The sequence below is a fragment of the Molothrus aeneus genome, chromosome 5, assembly GCF_037042795.1.
Source record: "Molothrus aeneus isolate 106 chromosome 5, BPBGC_Maene_1.0, whole genome shotgun sequence".
Lineage (NCBI taxonomy): Eukaryota > Metazoa > Chordata > Aves > Passeriformes > Icteridae > Molothrus > Molothrus aeneus.
The window spans coordinates 401,304-416,189 of NC_089650.1; the positions used below are offsets into that span (position 1 = coordinate 401,304).

Below are 14,886 nucleotides of genomic sequence, written 5' to 3' on the forward strand. Positions count from 1 at the left end.
AGAAAAAATCCTTTTTACCTCTGGCCCACAGAAGATACCGGCCCTGTTTCTACTGCAGTTACTGTCATAAGTACTCTTTGAAAGAGGAATCTTTCAGCTACCATCAGCACAGGAAATTGCAGGGTCAGATTTTGGTTTCTGGAAAAATCCCTGTATTTCTCTGTAAAACTAACCACACGTTTCAAATCAATCCAGCTTAAATCTGATGGACACCAATATAAAAATATTTTTAATGATGCTCATAGGGGTTCTGTATCCAGAGTCATGGATCCTTAGTAAAGAACCTCTGCATGCCAGGAAAACCCCCAAACTTCCCTCTGCTCTGTCTGTGCTGTGCCGTGTGTCCACCGCAAGGATTTGGGTGGGCAAATCCTGGGACAGGGGCAGAGTCCCAGTCATTTCTGTTTGTAATTCCCTGTGAGTGTCTGGCTGAGCCTGCAGCCCCAGCCCCTGCCATTAGTGTGAAATCCTCCCTGAGGAAAGGCAGCAAGGTGGAAATGCCTCCCTGCAGTGAGGAGATGGGGTTTATTATGAGCAGGGGCTCTGATTTACACGGGAGGAGCTCTCTGGAGTTGGACTGGTTAGAAACAAGGGCAGAGCAATAGGAATGTCTGCTACCAGCCACTGGAACAAAATCCTGCCACCACAAGGATCTCTGATGTAACAGTGTGGTGGTGGAAGCAGGGGAGCCTGAGCAGCACCAATCCAAACATGAAATGTGTGCTTCATGGTGACTCTCAATTACCATTACCCTCACACTGCCAATTCTACCACTAAATGACCTAGTTCCACACCTATGTGTCTTTTCAATACCCCATAATATGTATGAAAAAAGCTTATCCAATGAACTCTAATTCCAGCAATATTCACAGTAATATTCCCATGAAGATCTGGATTAAATAAAACATAGTTGTCCTTTAAGGATAAAAGAAGCCAAGAATTATTCTCAAGGCTTACATTCAAGAGGGTAAAAATAAAACCCATATGTCATAGTCCTAAAATTATATTTCTGGGGTTTTTTATGTACACTTGTTTCCTGTATATCAAAGGAAATTATTTCCTTTGGAAATGGGATCTCAGCACTTTGTATTCTTCTGAATGTGACACCTTTCCAGCAGTCTACTCATGTCAATCTTCTGTGGACTCCAGCAGTGTGGGGGTTGGTCCATATCAAGCAGTTTGTAAAAATAGAGGCGTTCAAATCATAATAATTATAACTCTGTTTCATTGTGCTGTTGCTGTCTGAGGGTCTCGATTTCCATCTAGCCTCGAAAGAAGTTGGATAAAATAAATATTCACTAACCCAGGAATGAATGCAATTGCCTACAGGAGAATCAAGCAACTGGATCTGATGCCGCGTTGTCAGGCAGTAATTTGATCTCATTTCTCTTTCTCACAGTTCTGAGAGGGAAATGAGATTGCTTATGCCTTGGTGCTTGTTCTGAGTGGCAATGGCATAACTGGGGTATCAGTTCCCAGAGACTCAGAACCATGTGCACGTGCTCCACGCAGATCTTGAGTTACACCAGAATAATAATAGCCACCCAGAGTCCTTCCATGGACAGTGTCCTAGTTAATTAGGCAACACCTAGTAAATAATTTAATTACATGCAGTTGTCAGCAGCAGTATTTATAGCCTTAAAAAAATAAATAGTCCTTCAGTGGTACTTTCAGAATTTCTGCCTTTTTTGCTTTTAAGAGTCGAGACAAAGGAGATATTTAATTGTGCCAGTAATATGTATTACACTTCCACAGTTATTAAAACAGTTATATTTGCTGGTTATGTTACATTTCATTATGTAATGTTATGTTATGTGGGTATTTTCCTTTTTCCTGCCTAAATGTAATCAATAGATCATTTATTCAGGTCCCACACCAAACCATGGGCATATTAATGAATGCCTGTATTTATATATTGAAATTTCTGTCACAATCAAAGGTGATGATCCTGCACTTTTGAAATATTGTAATGCTTATTAAAGCCACTGTCCCTGTCTCATCAGCAGCTGTGCCACAGGCAAGAGGAGCACAGAAGTGCTGCTCCTCAGGTCACTCTGTGCTGCCAAGGAAATTATTTTAGCTGTGGTAACTGCATAAACTGTCCTTAGGATAGTCTTCAAAATACTTCACAAGATATGCAAGTTATTCTCTGGTGCATTAATGACATTAAATTGGATTGCAATCATATTCTAAAACATGGAGTGAGTGCAGCTCTTAATAACCATGTGATGCTTTTGCTTCATGTGTTCCATTTGAAACGGACGTGGTGATGTGAGTTATTAAATGTTCAAGTATCAAATGTATCAAAAATAAAACTCATTAACAAAGCAAACCACTGAGTTCTGGTTTTAGAAGCCTCACATGCCATGCCTCACATCCAGCTTCTTACAAAAGTGGAATTCAAGCTTGTGTCTACACAGTGATACCTGTTTGTTGTCACAACATGATACAGAGGGGTTTGTGTTGTGCCAAGCCAAAGGAGACTGGAGAGGCTCAGGATCTGAATTCTGAGTCCTAATCCATGGCTGATGGGTTAATGGAACAGGAGGAATAATTCTAACAAAGCAAATAACCACTTTGGACCTATCTTCATTCCTGAATGCATTCCCACCTGAGGTCAGAAGGAACTATACATTCACAGACAAAGCAGAAAAGTTCAAGAACTGCAGGACAGCCCCACAAACCTTTTAAAAACTCTTAATTTATATAGCTCTGTGGATTCATGTAAGTGAGTTATGTACAGTGGGAAGGAGATAGAAGGATCATTCCTTGTTATGCAACAGGAATTATCCAGTTCACTTTCTTGATTATTAGCCATTTGAACAAACTCTATTTGCCATCCTAATTCTCAAGTAAAAGCTCCTGTGCAGTACAAGCTGGCTAAAGGAGAAACCTCTCATTGGTGCTTGCTCTTTAGTACTGTCTTAATTCACTCCAGGCAGAGCTGTCTCCAGTGCCGCATTTGACCCTGTTAACAGAAATTTATGGGGCTTTTGAAATGCAAGGACAGGGTCTTCAGACTGCCTTCAAAGCACAAAAATTCTCATTTGTCAGGCCTGTGCTGCCTTTCTCTGCTTTTATGTACGGGAGAATTATGATCATCACCTTGGAATTATTTCTTGATAGCAGCTGAGGGAGATGCTGCTTTGATTTTCTTAGCCAAGATGATTATGAACAGCATGGCTTGAGAAATACTTGCTAAATAAATTGCTTAATTGTACAGAACTCTGCAAAATGACTGTGCATCTTCCTAGCACCAAAGCACCTAGCAGCTGGGCAAACTCTACCAAAATTAAAATTAAACTAATATTAAACCAAAATGAGGAGATACACTATTGTATTTTAAGAAGTAGTAAAAAACCTCCTCTCTACAGTAGCTACATGAGAGTTTTCATGTACACAGGTATAGGACTGCCATTCTGTAAGAGCTGCATCCCACATTTTAGGCTCTTGGAGTAAGAAAGATCTCCACTATCTTGCTGTTATTAATATCAGGACTAAGAACAGACCATCCTTTGCTAATTTTAGCAGTCTGAAAAAGGCAAGGAGGAATAAAAATATTCCAGTACATCCATCCTCATTTTTGAACACGTTCACTACATTTGTGTCATAATTTTACACTCCCAGTCTTGAGATATTTCACAGATGACTTTTCAGTAGTATGAAAACTTACTGGGCTCCTGATCTTACTGCTGTGAGCGAAGAAATGTATATAATCAGTTTGCAAAGGACAACCATTCCAAGAATTCGTTACAAAGCAGAGCTGTGGTCTGTGGAGGCCTAATTCTAAATCCAACAAATTAACTGCTAGTACGTGGAGCTTCCTATTTTATCTGTGCCTTTCCTTTCCAGTGATTTTCCATTTATGCCAGAGATTATCTCAAAGCACCGTGTTAAGTTTCAGTGCCTCAAATCAATAGATTAATCACTTCATCAGCCTTCACTTAATTTTGCCGGATTGTTTTGAAATTAAGACAGACCTAATATTATTTTAACCTCGTTTTTGTTTGCATGTGTGGGGAAACAGCTTGATAGCACAGATCTTCAAGTTTAAAAAAGCACAAACTGTCTCAGATAACATTTGAAGAGTTTTTCTTGAATACCTGCCATGTACAGAATGCTTTTGGCAGTGATGCCACCAGGGTGGGCAACCAGCAGAGAGGTGTGTGAAGGATGATGACCCCCCTGCCATTTAGATCCTTGCCTGTCCTCTGCAATTCACATCTTCCAAGGTTTTTTGCTCAGGGATTGTTAGATAAGCAGCATAAAAATGGTTTCCATGGACACTTTTTGTTATCTGCTTGCAGCAGAGAAGCAGCAGCTCAGCCTTTCAGATGCAGGTTTTGCAGCTCTGATCCTTCCCAGCCTCTAGCTGAGGCTGTGCTCTCAGAGCAGGCTGCTGGAGAAGTTGTGTTTCAAACCTCTCTGTGATTCTGAGCGGCTCCTTCCCCTCCTAAACCAGCTTTGTGTCAGTTCCATTTTCTATTCATGGTGGCAGACATGCCTTTTTCACACAGCCACTGAAAATGACTTTGTTGTGTACTAAAATGCAATCCTCACTCACAGCCTTGTTAACTGGCAGTATCTAAATTGTGATGAGCAAAATCAGGTTGTTGAAATTGGTGCAGCTAAAAAGTAATCTGGAAAAAGAATAATTCTGTTACAAGCAGATGGTCAGATGCACAGAAGTATCAAAACCCTTGGCTGGCGGTGGGCTGGCCGCATGCTGGGTTATGCTTCTCTGCATAGCTCTCCTCATTCCAAATTGCAACAACTGAAGATATTGGGATGCTGAATTTAAAGTACAGCTCTAGCGTTCCTGGGAATGTCTGGTATTCCTTACAGACGTTACACTACCCAGCATGAAGAAGCCTGCTATTTTTGACTCAGTCTCAAAGAGGACAGAGTGATTAGGATTCTTGTGATTTAATTTGGCTTGTTGTTTGATTGGAGTTTTGGGTTTTTTTGTTTTGTTTTTGGGGGGTTTTGTGTGTGTGTTTTTGTGGTGGGTTGTTGTTGTTGCTGTTGTTGTTATAGTTTAATTGAGACATTTCTTGTCCCCACTGTTCATATTTGAAGTCTGCTTTAGGACCTCTGTGCACAATTAGAAATTTCCAGCAACACTCCAGTATCAGTTTATGCCTGGTTTATTTTTTGCACGCTAATGTTGTTTTATAGCCCAAATGCACATTTTGCCTTCAGGACACATCTGTGCATTGTGATGAACGGTTCTGTCCACACAACTCTGCTGGTCCTGGTGGAACAAGCCAGGCTTCTCTTCCAGGAGGATGGGGGATCTCCATTTATTTCAGTATGCTGTTCTCCTTTATCCATACTTGTTTTCTTTTTCTGGTTTGTTTTTTCATGTGTGAGGCCCGAAGTGGACTTGGTGTTTCGTGTGAGGTCTCGGCAGTGTTTGTGCTACAGTCCCCCTGCTTCTTTCCCTCTGAATTTGCAGGTAGTCCCTGCTGTGAGCACCTTTTCCAGTGCACCCTGGGATTCCCTGTGCCTGCTTGACAAGTGTACCACATCAGTGAGGCAGACAGGTCCTTAAAGCAGAGCAGAGCCCAGTCACAGTGCAATTGCAGACACGGAGGTACAGGACGAACACCTGCTCTGTGTGAGCTGTACGCATGCAGCACCAGCTGGTGCCAGCCGTGCCTGGGCACGGGAAGCACAGGGAACTCTCCCTCTGCAGGGCTGGCAGCTCATTAAGGCGGCAGAAAGGCCTGGTGGCAGCACCCTGCTTCCCTCAGATCTCCACGCCAATGCTCAGCAGCACTTGTTCTGAATACTCAATGGAGAAAAGCTTCCAGGGCTTACACAACACCAAACCAGGAAATTTCAAATGTGCTGAAGATGGCTACATGGATACTTTAGCGTTCTTTAGAATATATCCACAGTGCAACACATGGGTGTCCCTGCAAATTCCTGCAGAGGTGTGCTTGCACCACAGACACCAAAAGTAACCTAATGCCAGATGATATCAGTGACCCACTCCGCTATTACCAGCTGTATCCAAGAAGCAGAGGCTTCCAGAAACAGGTGAACACATTTTAATATTCCCTAAAAATATACAGTGTGCAATAAAAAAGTTTGGAAGAAAATACCACCTCCTGACTTTTGACAATTTAATTTATACTATATGAGAATGACATTTAATCACCCTTATCTTAATTATCCTAAACTTGGTATGTGCAATAACTGCATGTATAACCATCAGCTCTAAAATTATTCAGCCACAAAATTTACCTAAAGTGCCTGAAGCACTATTTTCTATATGCCTATCTCAGCTAAAAAAAATGCCTTTCTTCAATTTGTTCTAATTTCATTTCACATAGATTTTATTGCATGAATTCCATGTTTTGCTGATAAGGGCCATACAAGTAATGACTGGTTTTTGGAAAAGGTTTCCATAGACTATACCTGTGGAAACAGCTTATCTTGCTTTTAAATGCCTGCACTGCTTTCCCTCACCCTGTGCTCCCATGGAACAGCTTTTCCTTGTGTAAAACTGGCATTACCTTCGGGCTTTTGGAGAAGAGGGTCACAGCCATGGCAAGTGCTTCTCCATGGCTGCTGCTGTGCCTGTTTCAGCTGCTTGCTGAGCCTCAAGCCTAAGGCTCTCTACCATGCAGCTTTTCTGCCATCCCCCCTGCCCCACTGAGGTGGTGTTTCCCAATCAAGTATTCAAAAACCCCAAACCTTGTACTAATTACATTTCATTTTCTAACCTTTTTCTGATCTTGATTATAGCTTCAGCAACAGCATCAAAAGTGCTTTGTCTTGTATTTGTGTTCTACTCTGTGACCCTTCCCATAGAAAATTCAGATTTTTCAATGCTCTTTTGACCAAGTAAAACCTCTTATTTGTGATCTTTTCTATCCAAGAGAAGATTTTTTTTTTCACTTTTTTCTTCTCTTTTTTTGTTATTTCTTCTTTTTTTTTTTTTTTGTTTTTAATGAAAACATCCAGGGAATTATGAGGATCAAATGTGAACAGCTAACTGAGGAAAGAATGCTGAAAAACACCACAAAGATAAAAAGGGCAAAATAAAATACACCAGAGAGGAGCAGATGCCCAGAATATTTCTGGAAGCAGTAAAGGAGTTTGCTTTACAAAAGAGTAAGCAAGGGAGACGTTATTGTAGGGAAAATAGCTTTGGCCAGAGGTTTAGGTTTTGGCATCAGCTTTGGTGGTGGAAAGGTTTTCCTTCTTGGTGGAGGAAATGTGAAACCCTGACTGGCACAAAGTGAACCACCAATAAGTCATGACCTGAAATTCGTCAAGGGGATTTTAAAGGTGATTTTTTTGGTTGTTTTTATTTTTTTTAAAGTAGATTCTGAAGGTTCAGATATTTGGGTTTGTTCTACTTCCTTCATCACTTCATCACACTGTGGTGCTGCCCTGTAAGAAAGATCTGATTGAGGCTATGTCACAGCTGGTTTGGGGGCACTTTAATAAGCACACAGAAATTGACCTTGAACCAATGACTTTATGCAACTTAGCAAAGCAAAGGAACACAAAGATTTATTGAACTGGAAGCGATTGTCCCAGAGCTGCTCTCTCACCAATTCCACTGGTCCACCACTGAGGGTCTGTGAACAGCATTGCAGGTTTTATTTAAACACATAAACCTGGGCAATGAATCCATCAGAGGACAGCATCAGTCCTCTAACATTCAGCATCTACCCTTCTAACATTCCTTCAGTACTCCTGCTTTTGTGTACCTGTGGGCTTCTACCACTTGGAGCTTCCTGTGCCCAAAGACAGGGGGGAAAAAATACTTGTCCAGGTAAGCAGGGAGGTCAGTGTTCACTGAATGGTTTGGAAGCCTCTTGTCCCAGAGTCATCATAAAAATATCAGTGGACAGCTTTTAGCCTTCCTCTTAACATCATCAATAACTACATTAATAAATGGCTTCCCACTGTTGCTTTCCACTGTAACTAGTTGCTGGTGGGGGCCAGAAAGATTATTTCCTGTTTAAAAAAAAAAAAAAGAAAAAGAAATAAGAAAAAGAGGAGGAAAGATGATTATCAGGAATGCTGTTAGAATGTAAAACACTTCTAGAGAAACTAAAACAAATCTCTCAAGTTCCCTACTTTTTTGCATTATAATGACTAGTAGCAGACATTCAAGAGAGCTGCTGACTGGCTGCTTTGCTCCTGTAAGCATTCCTTTAATGCTGAAGATTAAATAAATACATTGCTACAAAGCATGAGCAGCTGATTTTTAAAAATTATAATTGCTAAGAAGAGGGAGCTGGATTAGAAAAAGTCATTCCTCTGAGAAATAATACCTCCAAAATAATCTTCTAGTGAAAACCAAAAAAACACAAAACAACAAAAGAAAACGAAACAATACAAAACCAGAAAGAGTCTTATTTAGCAGAGCTAGCTAACATGCTGTTCTTTAAAAGTTAAATATGTGCATCAGTTGGAGATAGGATATCAAATATCAGTAGGGAGAGCAGCAGGAAACTTTTTCCACTGCATGAAAGGGATAAAAAGAAGAAAAACAAGTCTCAGTTGCAGGAACAGCTGACTAAGCGCCTGACATACTCGAAATACAGCCAATTGTAACAAATACCAGGGAAATCTGTATCTTCCAAACAAAAATTCTCCTCACTTAGAAACTTCAGATCTAGATAAAAATGGAACTATCACAATACACCGAAGCCATAGACATATGGATCCCATAGAACCAAAATGCTGCAGCTGCTTGCACAAGGGTTTCTGTGCTCTGGGTGTGCTCAGCCTTCAAGGAGTGCGGGCAGGGAGGCCCAGCTGACACAGAAATGCAAAATTCCAGCGAGCCAGAAAGAATCAGAGGCAGGCTCCACACCTCTGGTGCCTGGGGGGAGCCGGAATGAATATTCCTTGCTTTTCACATGTTAAAAGCTCGGTGCATTCACTAAACCACAAACCTTGCTAGTGTGCCACATCTTCAAGTGCAGACCGCAGAGCTGGATCTGCTACTCAATCCAAAGTATTTTAAGGGAAGAGGAACAAGAATCTAGGGAAGCCAGTAAAGATTCTGTGTTTGCTTCCATTGCAGTGAGACTTCAGCTCTCTTTCACGATGTTTTGAGAAAACGTACACTCTGAATTTCACTAGCACTGGGAACTCCTAGTAAGACACAATGTTCTTGTGGCAATTCTTGTATACCTTTCTCCTTGATTACCCTCCTGATTGCTTCATGCTGCTGTCCAAGCTGCAGGAGCCAGGGAAGCAATTCTCCTCCCCAGCAGTCCTCTGTGCTTCCTGTGGCTGTAGAGCTCTGGAGCCCTGTGGAAGTGAACATAGAGAACTGGGCAAAGTTTGGCCCTTCACCTTTGGTATAGTTGCAATAATTTCGTTACATTTTATTTCTTTTTTATCATAATATTGTTTTACTTTTCCAAGAGGAATACATAGCTTTATTATCCTTAAACCTGAAATGTAATGTAACTAATGTTCCAAGATCTCCCTTACGAAAAATATAAATGAAGCTGACTAATTTAGTAATTTTCTATGCTTAGCGACAGTTGCAAACAGACAAGTCTGTAAAAGATATTTACAACCTGTGATTAAATATCAGGCTGTTCTGAGCTGTTCTTCTCTTGTGCCCACGATACTTCTTTTGCCAGCCCCCTGAGAACCAATGCCTTGAGGTAAATAAAATCTCTAAGGTGAATAATGAACTAATCCTGGAAACAATAATAATAATCTGTAGGGCTTTCAAAAGCAGCCTGAGATGATGACCTACAGATTGTAGGCTCCACCTGTTCAGTAACTCCCAATTACAGGATTTAAAACTATCCTTGGAATTTGACCTAGTGAAACTCTAAAGTTGCTCCTTCTTGAATCGTTAATGCAGGGCAGACACAAAATCTGGCCACATGAACCTTAATTCTGTAGGAAATGGGCTTTGCACAAAGCTGGGAGCAAGACCTAGAGAGAAAATGCACACAGGGGCACCAAAAGAGCATCCAGCTTGGGCTCTGCTGGACACATGGGCCTCAGCACACAAGCTGGAATGCTTATGGAAAGGACGTTGTGCTGCTGGCCAGAGTCCTCCTGGCCATCTGTCAATTTAATGGAAAGGAGCTGGTCATAAGCACAAGAATGCAGTGCAACACCTGCATAATTTCTGGGTTTTCAGTCCTTGACTTCTTGAAACTACGAAGAAAGCTGGTGGGAAGGTGGTTTTGTGAGGAACACACATAAACCAGTTTAGCAATTTCTTCTCTTATCAACACAGAATTGCAACAATTTCCTGCTCATTCCCTTCTGCCTCTCATCTCCCCTCTTTGGCACCTTTCTTTGCCTTTCACAGAATCACAAAATGGTTGGGGTTGGAAGGCACCTCTGGAGATCCTCTGATCCAGCCTCTCTCCTCACCTGGAGAAGGTTGCACAAGATCAAGTCCAGGTGAGTTTTGAGTATCTCCAGGTAAGGACACCCCATGGCCTCTCTGGGCAGCCTGTCCAGTGCCCTGTCACCTTCCAAGTAGTTTTCCCTTTCCTTCAGGCAGATTTCCTGTGTTTGTTTGTGCCCCTGCCCCTGTTCCTGTCACAGAGCACCAGCACGTTCTGCCCTTGAGAGGTGTTGGTGAGGTCCCCCCTGAGCCATCCCTTCTCCAGGCTGACCAGATCCATCTCTCCCAGTCTTTTTTGGGAGCTCCAGACCCCTTCACTGGGCTGTCTCAAGCATTTCCAGCCTTTCTTGTCCTGGGGAGCCCTGAGCTGTACAGAGCCCCCCAGAGATGGCCTCCCCAGGGCTGAGGAAAGGAGGAGGAGCCCCCTTGACCTGCTGGCGCTGCTCTTCTCAATGCACCCCAGGATCCACTGGCCCTTTTGGCCACAGGGACGCAGTGCTGGCTCACGACAGCCTTTGGTCCCTGCAGGGATGGTGGAGCTTTGCCCCTGAGGAGCTCTGCTGTGCCCAGCTGTCCAGGTTTGGCCGACAGGCAGCTCGGCTGTCAGGGGGACCAGCCCTCCTGCCAGCTTGGTATCACCAGCAGAGGTGCTGCTGCTGCTGGCTACCCAGGCAGGTCCCTGGGGAGTGGGTTGGACAGGGCTGGCCCTTGGGGACACCAAGCCACACGCTTGCAGCTGGACTCTGGTCACCAGCACCCGAGACCTGCCCCTCTGCCACCTCCCAGCCCATGAGTTTCTCTCTCCTTTCTCCCTGACTCAGGCTGAATGTAAAGTGGCAGTCATTTATGTGTGATAACCATGCTCTCAGTCCCTCAAGGTAATTCCCTACACAGTTTTTAATTGTTTTAATTTAGTTCAGCCATCTCCTCTCTGCCCCCCTTTACACTGTAAAATTGATTACAGATTTCACTAGAGAATACACAATGACATTCTAGTAGTACCTTAGAAAGACAAAAAAGTATTCTAGGCTTCTTTTACAGCTTGCATGACATTTAAATGCATAGTTGATATTGTCCTTTTCACAGACTGTTTTAAATTGCTGATGTTTATAATTTTCCATTGTAGGAGGATGTTTGATTAGTCAATAAAATGTTAGAAAAGCATAAATTTCTAGAAAGTACAAAAGCCATTCAACTCCTCCTCCTGTATTGTTGCAGGAGAATTTATTCTTGAATGCAAGAGATTTTAAATTTGCTTAAGTAGACTCTTTTGGGTACTTATGCAAGATGTGTACTTGTTGCCCTTGAGAAAAACACCAGGATAGAGTAAATCATTGGACACATGTAGAGTTCAAGTTAGTCAAGGATCAGTCAGCTTGTAACTGCTTTTCAAATCCAGCTTAATCTGTTAAAATGAATACATGCACTGGCCTTAATTATGACTTTGTGTTGCCTTGTTTAATCCTATTTATTGGTACAGGTATTTTTTGAGTAGTGTAACTACAATGAAGATTTTTTTTTCTTTCTTTTAACTCAGTGGCTATATTGTTTTATAAATAGCCCTAAACAAACATACAGCATGGAGAAAATGGAGAAAGTGCAGAACTCCTTTCTAAGCTGCTTGTTTTGATTTAGTTCCTAGTGAGCTGGGCAGGTTTTATCGGGTTTGTCTCTCACTGGGCTTGAGGTGCATGAGCAGGCCTGGTCTAGGGGCTCGTTTAGGCTGCTGAGGTTTCCAGCAGGGTGTGACTGGGGCACTGCTCACACACAGCTCATGAGCAGGGACAGCACACAGAGAACGCACCTGGAGAGGCCCTGGAGGGAACAAGGCCATTCACAGATGTCCAGGCTTCCTCCAGAAACTTCTGAGAGTTCCCTGTGAAACCCTGAGCAGCTCAGCTGGAAACCAATACAATAAACATGACAGAACGATCAACTTTGTGTGTCAAGAGTTGTTGCTAGGATGCTGTTGGATGGATGCTAGGCCACCAGGCACTTCTAAAATACAATAAATAAATAAATCTGGAAGAGCTGACTTACAGTTTTATACCATGTCAGCACAGAGATGTGATTCATCCTGACACAAGTAATACATGTGGGACAATGAACAGAAATGATATGCTTGAATGCACTGAAGAAATCCTGTGATCAAAGGGCAGGACTGGAAGTCAGAAAATTATGTCCAAGCCCACCGTCTGGTCTAATGGCACATTTAAACCTTCTGATGGCTCAGATTTTTACTTGTGGGATTAGGACAACATAAAGCATTTTGAAACACTACTATGCAAAATGCTGTTAAAATTACTTATGGCTAGAAGGGGTCCTATTTCTGGTCACTTTTATGCAATGAGTCCTGAAGCAATTACTGAATTACTGGCTCTGGAAAGCAGCCAGGGGAACTGCACCTGGGAAGTTAAAACTGGTTCTGATCCTGATGTTGCTCTCTATGCCTTTTTTTTTTTTTTTTAAGCATTTAAAAACGTCCAGCACTGAGATAAAGGCAAGGTGAAAAGTGTAGGAATAAATTAAATGGCACAACCTGGTTGCTGAATAGCAGAAAAGGCAAGGAGAATGGCAGAACAAGGAGGATAAGCAGGTCAGACTGGTAGAGCACAGGCCTGGGAGAGAAGCAAAACATCCTGTTTTCTCCAGTTCCTTGTAGTGAGCATCTCTGACCAGCCTTGGAATGAGTTTGGTTTGGTGTGGTGTACCTGCAAACAGACCAAGCATTAAGAGAAAACACATTTCTTTGGGGTTTGACCAGGACACAGCAAATATTTGTGGGACACAAAAGGTTAAAAGGGAAGAAAACCAGGTGAGTAGATAACTGTAACTTTTATTGATTAAAAAAACAGGAATTAGGAAAAATAGGATTTTTTTAAAATAAAACCCCAGGAATTAAGAATTCCCAATGCACCATGAGGACAAGCCAAAAGGATGACCAGAAAGATGAGGGTGCTGCTGCCTAAGTGTTCAAGGTTCTTTCACATCCTTTGTAAATAGTTGGCATACAGAAGTTCAGCTCTCATCGTTCCTGAACAGTCTAAGCACCAGAACTGCTCCAGCTTCCCCCTTTTCTGTTAAAAATACACTCACAAACAACTTATGGAAATCTAGGCAGACTTGGGTAAATTCACAAGGCTTCTCAGAGTTAATAACTGAAACCTTCTGGTGGGTGTATTTATTATTCTCAGCATTAGCAAGATGGAATCTCTGTTTAGACGAGTTCTTGTTGAAGTTAACATGGGGAAGCTGGAGCATTCAACCTTTTTATTTCAACAAAATATCTCTTTGGACTTAATCTACAAATAAATCTTGGTTTATCATCTACCAAACTGCCTAAGCAGAAGCAGAGGCCACTATGAATCACATGTTTGATCTGGTAGAGTGATCTCATGCCTTTATGGCAATATTGACTTATAGGGCTGACGAGTGTATGAAGGTGAATGTGTTAAAAGAAAACTATTTTTCAAAGCATTGAAATTTCAGAATATCCTTACTTTTAAAGAAGAAACAGTGAAACAGCCTACTGGAAAAAATGGGTGAAATTTTATAGAATTTGAAATTTGATTCAGACCCTGATGTTCTTTCCCCTTCAATGCTTGATAGAAAAATCCTGTTAATGTAGGATAACATACTTACACTAATAACATAAATCCATAAACATTACATTTTAATTTAAAATACAGCATAAGGAAAATTTATTTATTGAGCTGTCCCAGCCAGATTCCCGACTCTGAAGATTTTAAATACCTGGTCTGAATCAAAGTGTAGATGGAAAAGAATACCAAGATTAAAGATGCGCTGACCTGGGTCTGTTTCAGAGCAACAGCTCTTCAGAGCCTGACCATTACTCTTACATAGTTCTTGTGTCTTTGTCCAACTCCATTCAGTTGTACTTACAGAGGAACTTCTTGGTCCGTGCTTCCTCTGTGGGAAAATCACAGAATGTGAAAGGAGGCAAAGGAGGCAGGTACTCGTAGGACTATTAGGGGGAGCATTAAAATATTTTTGAAAAAGATGGGATTTTTTTTCTTCTCCTTTTTTTCCTACCACACAACCTGTGATGCAGTCTGAGCTTTTTTTTTTTTTTTTTTTTTTTTTTTTTTTTTTTCTTTCCGCCTTAAATAACTTCAAAGCAACAAGATTTCCAGCATAAAATAAGTGAGGGGGAAAAAAAGAAAGAACGTAGCTGCCGTGTAGGAGGAGCGGATCAAGGCGCTGCGGAGCAGGTGCGCGCCCTGAGGGGAGGCGCGGTGAGGGCTTCCCAAAGCCGGGGCCAAATTAAAGACAAAAAAATGAACCGCAGCAGGTAACTCCAGCCGGCGAGGGTCAGCCGGGAGCTGCCCGCATTCCTTCACGGCCGCTGTCCCGGACACATTCGCTAAATTCCCTCCCGGGCAGGGTGCCTGAGGGGACAGCGGGACCCTGGAGGGGACAGCGGGACCCTGGAGGGGGCGGGCGGGCACCTGACGGACCGGGCGGGACCCTGGAGGGGCGGGCGGGGCTCCGGCTCCGCCCGCTCT

General features: G+C 42.3%; 1 long non-coding RNA gene across 1 annotated transcript; it reads right to left on the bottom strand.

The window, feature by feature from the left end:
• Positions 1 to 7,698: 7,698 nt before the first annotated feature.
• Positions 7,699 to 14,402, bottom strand: LOC136557315 (uncharacterized). Its single transcript, XR_010783753.1, has 5 exons — positions 14,264 to 14,402; positions 12,900 to 13,071; positions 12,165 to 12,259; positions 9,169 to 9,288; positions 7,699 to 7,980 (listed from the first exon to the last, which is right to left on the bottom strand). It is a non-coding gene; the product is annotated as an uncharacterized lncRNA (long non-coding RNA).
• Between the last annotated feature and the right edge of the window lie 484 nt (positions 14,403 to 14,886).